This window comes from Octodon degus, unplaced genomic scaffold (genome assembly GCF_000260255.1).
Source record: "Octodon degus isolate 3935 unplaced genomic scaffold, OctDeg1.0 scaffold00007, whole genome shotgun sequence".
Classification (NCBI taxonomy): Eukaryota; Metazoa; Chordata; class Mammalia; order Rodentia; family Octodontidae; genus Octodon; species Octodon degus.
Genome location: NW_004524583.1, coordinates 32,518,033 through 32,523,623, shown reverse-complemented (window position 1 = coordinate 32,523,623; position 5,591 = coordinate 32,518,033). Strand labels below are relative to the sequence as shown.

Here is a 5,591-nt window from a genome sequence, read left to right as displayed (position 1 = left end):
TTCCCATGGGATCTGTCCCACCAAAGCTTCTCTCTGATTAGGGCCAGCTGTGAGCTCTCAGCAGCCAGCACTCACAGTGGAGTGGGGGGACACAAGGTCGAGGCACCAGCCTGGGAGAGGGCCCTGGGAGCGTTCCAACCATGTGCCCTTACGCGGCGTCCTCTGCCCTGTGGAGTCCAGAAATGCTGCTCGGGAGAGCAGTTGTTAAGCTGGACATGGTTAAGTTCCAGTGTGCTGGGAGACCTGGGCGTGGGTGGCCTGCAGATCAGGGTGAAGGCCAGTGAGAAAGCAGAGCTTAGGAACCCCAAATTGTTCAGCTCTGTGGGGCCGGAGCCCTGCTTGAGAAATGGAGCAGAATCAGATGGTGCCAGGAATGTACCGGGCTGATAGTCTGGTTAACAGTCCTAGCTCTATGCGGCAGGTGACAGGACCAGTGAGGAGCGAGCATTTGGTGGCAGTGTGGACAGTGAAGTGTGCAAGAGCAGGAGCAAGGTTGTCAGGAGAGGAGGAAGAAATGACAGCCATGGGTATTGAAGACTCACTGCGTGCTTTCAGGCTCTTACCATCCGCATTTTGCAGGTGAGGAAACTGAGTAGGTCAGGAACTTGCCCACCGAGTTAGCATGAGCTGAGATCTGGACCCAGGGCTTAGCTGTGTGTTTCCCTTGTTCATGCCCACGCACATGAATTTTGGATTCCAGTTCGTGACCTATCGGTATTTGTTTTCATTTAAAAATAATGCTGTCAAGCGCACACACGTTGGACCTGGAGAGCCTGGCTGCTGGGACAGCTGTGAGGGAGTCCGGCCCCGTGGTCCTGCTGGGGCGCGGGCTCTGCCCAAGTGAGGGCCCAGGGAAGCAGGCAGCTCCTGCTCACTGAGGAAGGGTGTTTCTGTCCTGCGGCCCTGCTGGCCTAGGCTCCTTGGCAGCTGCACCTGTTCTGTCCTTCTCTCTGCACCCAGCCAGACGTCTGTCCCAGAGTGACAGCAGCAACTGGAGCCTTCTACAGAAGCTTCCTCTCAGGCCTGACAAAGGCACTCAGAACGCGGTCCAGGCCTACAGGGGAGGGAGGCTGAGGAGGGGTGTGGGAGGGCTGAGGAGTGCAGACAGCTGTGGGCTGGTGGGGCCGGCTTGGCCTGGCCCCAGAACAGGTGAAGTAAGTGTGAAACTGAGGAGGAGAGTCCCGTGGGTTTTCAAGGGTAGAATAGAAGAGAATGCAGGGCTTCTCTGTAGTATGTCAGGTGACTGTGGCTTAACTTTATGACTGAGGTAGTTCTTAACTAGGTTTGCTTTTTCAGAAAGGACCTGGCAAGAAGAAGGGAGAAAGCACAACTGTTGCAGGGTTGCCCAGCTCAGGCCAGGTGGAGAGGGCACAAAGGGAAGGTACCCCCAGAGGGGACACTGGGTGGATGTTGGAAAGTCTCTCTGCATAGAAGGTCACCTAGAGGCCAATAAGAGTCTCTTCAGGGAAAAAAAAATCTTGCCTGGAAGTAGGTTCTTGAAAGGGAGAACTTAAGTTTTGAGAGAAGGAAATACCGAGTAAAACAGTAAACTTAATGGCTGTAACCCCTTATATGTGTGCCCAGCACGCTACAGTTAGAAAGCAGGGTTTGTCACCGGATCGTCGCAGGCCTTGCAGAGAAGGCACCTTTCAGTGCTCATGTAACTACTATGGTGCTTTGTTAGGACACAATAAAGAAAGGAAACGGGAGCCCAGAGGTCACGGAGAACTGTCCTCAGGTTTTAGTTAGGCAGAACTCTGCCTCAGCACTGGCTCCTTGTTCTTTTCACAGCTTTCTCTTCTGTTGTCTTTGTAGGCAGTGAGGACCTAGAGGCAGTACCTTTATTCTGCAAAGAGAAAAGATGGTAGGAATATAAGCACACGGGGACACAAGGCTTTCGTTTCAGAGGCCCACAACAGTGCTTCTTTTTTTTTTTAAATATTTATTTATTTTTATTTATTACATTTATTTATTGTGTGTGTGTGTGTGTGTGTGTGTGTGTGTATGTGGCCAGCTCAGCCCACCAGGGGGCAGGGCTGGCTGGCATGTGGTGCTGGGGATCGAACCGAGGTCCCTGTGCTTTGCCAAGCTTGTTTCAAGTAGGTGCTTTAGACCACTGAGCCATCTCTCCAGCCCCAAAGTAGAGGGTTTTTTTTTTTTTTTCCTTTTCGCAGGACCAGGGATTGAACTCAGGACCTTGCACTTGCCAGGCCAGCACCTATTCTACTGAGCTATCTCCCCAGCCACACCACAACAGTGCTTCTTACCCCCAGTTCCTCTGGGTGAGGCTAACTGTTCACATGAACACCCCATGTGCCCTGGGTTGTGTGGGACTGTCTTCAGGGACAGTGCAGGGAGGGGGGATGACAAGAATGTAGCCAGGCCAGGTGGCTGGGAGGTGAGACCCTGGCTTCTTCAGACGCTTTTTTTCTTCATACCAGCTTTGAAGTAGAACTCATTTACAGGAAGCTCTGGGTGGACTTTGCACTGGCGCTGGGCCACTCTGCACAGGGCTGGGGAGCTGATTCAGTGTCAGGAAGCCTCTGAATGCCACACTCTACCCTTACTGGGACCCGGCATTTGGTGACCTGCTAGAGTGCTTTTCCTGCTGGGGTTGTTCTCTCTCAGCAGACAGCCCCTGGCAACTGGAGCTCCGAACTCCATGCTTTCCTGCAGTTTGCAAAAGAGGCAGGTGGTGAAGAAACTGGCTCCATGGGTAACATGTGAGGATCAGCGCCCCTGGCACAGCCCTGAAAGGGTGGAGGAGGGGCCGGGGCTTCTAAAACCAAGACTTTCACTTCACATGCCAGTGATTCTGCACTGTCATATCTGCACACGGCTGACCTCCAGGGCTTTCCCGGAAAGGCCGAATCTTCTTTCCACATCCTCTTCTGCTGGCAGTTGGCAGGTCCGCTTCTGTCAAATGGTGGCATTGGGAATGGTCCTGAGCCCTCCTTCTCTGGCACATCCTCGTGCCCCTTTCCTCTCCTCTGGAGCTGGCTCATATGTAGAGGTTTAGTTGGGCTGAAGAGAAGGGGTGTGATGCCCCACCAGGAGCAGAGCTGCTGCACAGCCACCGATGTCTCCATTTCTGGTACACTCTGCTACCAGCCTCCGCTTGCTGGGCTGCTCCTCAGCCAGGCAGCCCCATGTGGGACAAGGAGGAAGTCTCAGCAGGACAAGGGCTAAGGAATGCCCTTTGGAGTGGCTTCTGCTTGCCAGTTCCCTGGAGGCCGGGCCCTGGCTTGCAATGTGGCAGGCTCTTCTAGGAATGTGCTCCCCAGCCGGGTTTTCTGGTCGGTTGGGAATGTCCCTGGTCCGGTCTGCACTGGCTCTCAGGGGCTCCCTCTAGGCTGGCCCCAGGCCAGCTGCAGGGGCTGGTCTCTTAGGACAGGTCAGAATGACTGCAGGTCTGCAGAAGAATCTGGCAGCTGGGGCCCTGGAGATGAAGTCACTTTGCTTTTGTTTCCTTCCCTTGGATGAGCTGTCAGTGGGAGGGAAGAAACCAGCAAATGGAAAAGCTAAAAGGCTTTACACAGCCTCTGCCAGGAGTCCTGCAAGTCCAGCCTCTGTGGTGGTGGTGGTGGTGGGGCTGAGCACCCCAGTCCCTCAACTGCTTGCTGCCTTACTCTGTGGGAGCTTAGGAGAAAAAGAGGCGACAGATGACTGGCCTGCTAGCTTTGTGAACCTCCATGTTCTCATTAGAGAGGGGTAACTCGGGTCGCACAGTGTGGCTCAGTAGGCTGCAGGGAAAAGTGCTTGAGACTGGTCAGGAACGGTGCTGTCACAGGGGCTGCTAAATTGGGGAGCCTGGGCTTTTCCATGGAGAAGGTGGTTTTCTGACTCCTTCATTTACTTTTTACAACCACAGAATGATAGATCTGAAACTAGAAGGAACTGTAAGAGGTCACCTGATCTTGTCTCCTGGTATAATTATTGGTATTTTGTAGATAAGATTGTTTTGAAGGTCATTATTTTGACGAATCATTCTGTCATAACATGGGACAAGTGAGTCCTTTACCTTTCTGGGTGAAGTGTGAGTTCAGGTGCTCCAGCCAGTTAAGGGACCGAAGAGAATGGGAAAGCCGTGCCCCTGAGAACAGGTGTAGATCACGCAGCTTTCTAGGCAGAGGGTCCTGCCAGGCTCAGGTGCTGCGAACTACATTCTGCTGCCCATCTTCTCCTGACTCCTAAGGACTAGCCTCAAGGGAAAGTGGCTCCAAGGACAGTGAATTCTCCGGGGAATTTTTTCTTCAGAGGAGTATCTCCTTCTGACTCACCTTAAAACAACAACAAAATACATTGAAAGAAGGGCTGCCTTTGCTGACTTTGCCGGCCCTGCAAGACCTCCTGAGCTGCAGAAAATGTTTCCCATTTTCCAGATAGTCACGCAAAGAGGGACCAGGTCTTGGACTAGCAAATGATCGGGGAGGTATTGAAGGAGCACAGGGACCATGTGAAAGCTCCCCCGCTCTAGTCTGAGTTGCTGGACTTGCAGTGGCCATGTGGGGCCTCCACAGGGCCTGGGGGGGGGGTGTTTCTCCTGTACTTCTACACCCCGGGGAAGCTGGTGAACCAGCAAGTGAAGATGGGGAGGCTGCTAATAAACTGCCTCGGAGAGGACTGTGCATGGTTTACTGTACCCAAAACCCGAGTTTTCTTTGTGGCAGAAAGCGACTTGTGCCCTCCCCAAAATCACACACACTTTCCTGGCAGGCACCGTGGGTTTCCAAACATTTCGTCACTGTCTCCTCCTGACCTTGGTGTACAAGGAACGAGCCGCGTGGCCGGTTGGTTCCAGCAAAGCCATGGGGGCGCCCGCCTGGGCTGGGGGAGGGTGGCGCCCGACTCCGAGTGGAGGTGAGGTCTGCTGGAAATCCCCAGCCCCGACCGCCGCCGGAGGTTTAAAGCAGCCTTCCTTAGCCTTATTTGGTCGCAGGAAGTGGGCGGCGCTGGGCCTGCTGGAGGAGAGGCTGCCCCAGTCGGTTGTGCTGATGAAGTGGTCGAGCTGGTTCCTGCTCCTCGCGGCGCCGCGCGCGCTGGCCGGCTGCTGGGCACTCCGTGCACCGAGCCTTGAGTTGTGCAATCCTTTGTAGCACACCAGAGAGCCCTCCTCCTGCGCTGTTGCCTCTCGCCCTTTTTTTTTTTTTCAAGCTGTGAGCTCAACCGATGAGTCAGAGCCGTGCAATCCTGACACTGCATCGCAGGACTGGGGGTGACACGCAGGGAGGGAGAGCGCTTGCGAGGTGGACTGCACGGGGCGCGCCAAGGTTCCTACGCTGTGAACGAGCCGGGGTGACAGCCCGCGCGTCCCGCCACGGCCCTGCCAGCAAACTTCCCAGCTGAGGGAGGCACAGGCCCGCAGAAGCCCCACGAACGCCGCGGGGAGGCGAGGGTTTCTGTTTGTTTTCAAAATCGGGAGTGCGCGCAGGGGGCTGGAGCCCCGGAGGTGACTGAAGGCCACCGACCGAAGGCGGCGGCCCACAGAGGAAAGGGCACGGTTGAGGCCGAAGCGCGGGCCGGAGCGGGGTAAGTTGGGCCGCGAGCCCGTGGCCGAGGCCTGCACGCGGCAGGGGCAGCAGCGCGGGGAC

At 55.3% G+C, this 5,591-nt stretch overlaps 1 protein-coding gene across 2 annotated transcripts in view; it reads left to right on the top strand.

Annotated features, from left to right (window-relative positions):
- The first annotated feature begins 4,988 nt into the window (after nucleotides 1-4,988).
- Elmsan1 (ELM2 and Myb/SANT domain containing 1) overlaps nucleotides 4,989-5,591 on the top strand; it is a 38,311-nt gene continuing 37,708 nt past the window's right edge. The window contains exon 1 of one of the 2 annotated variants that reach the window (XM_004624850.2): nucleotides 4,989-5,529. The gene's annotated coding sequence lies outside the window, so the exon portion shown is untranslated. The remainder of the gene's footprint in view (nucleotides 5,530-5,591) is intronic. The other variant, XM_023703545.1, reaches the window with a different exon arrangement.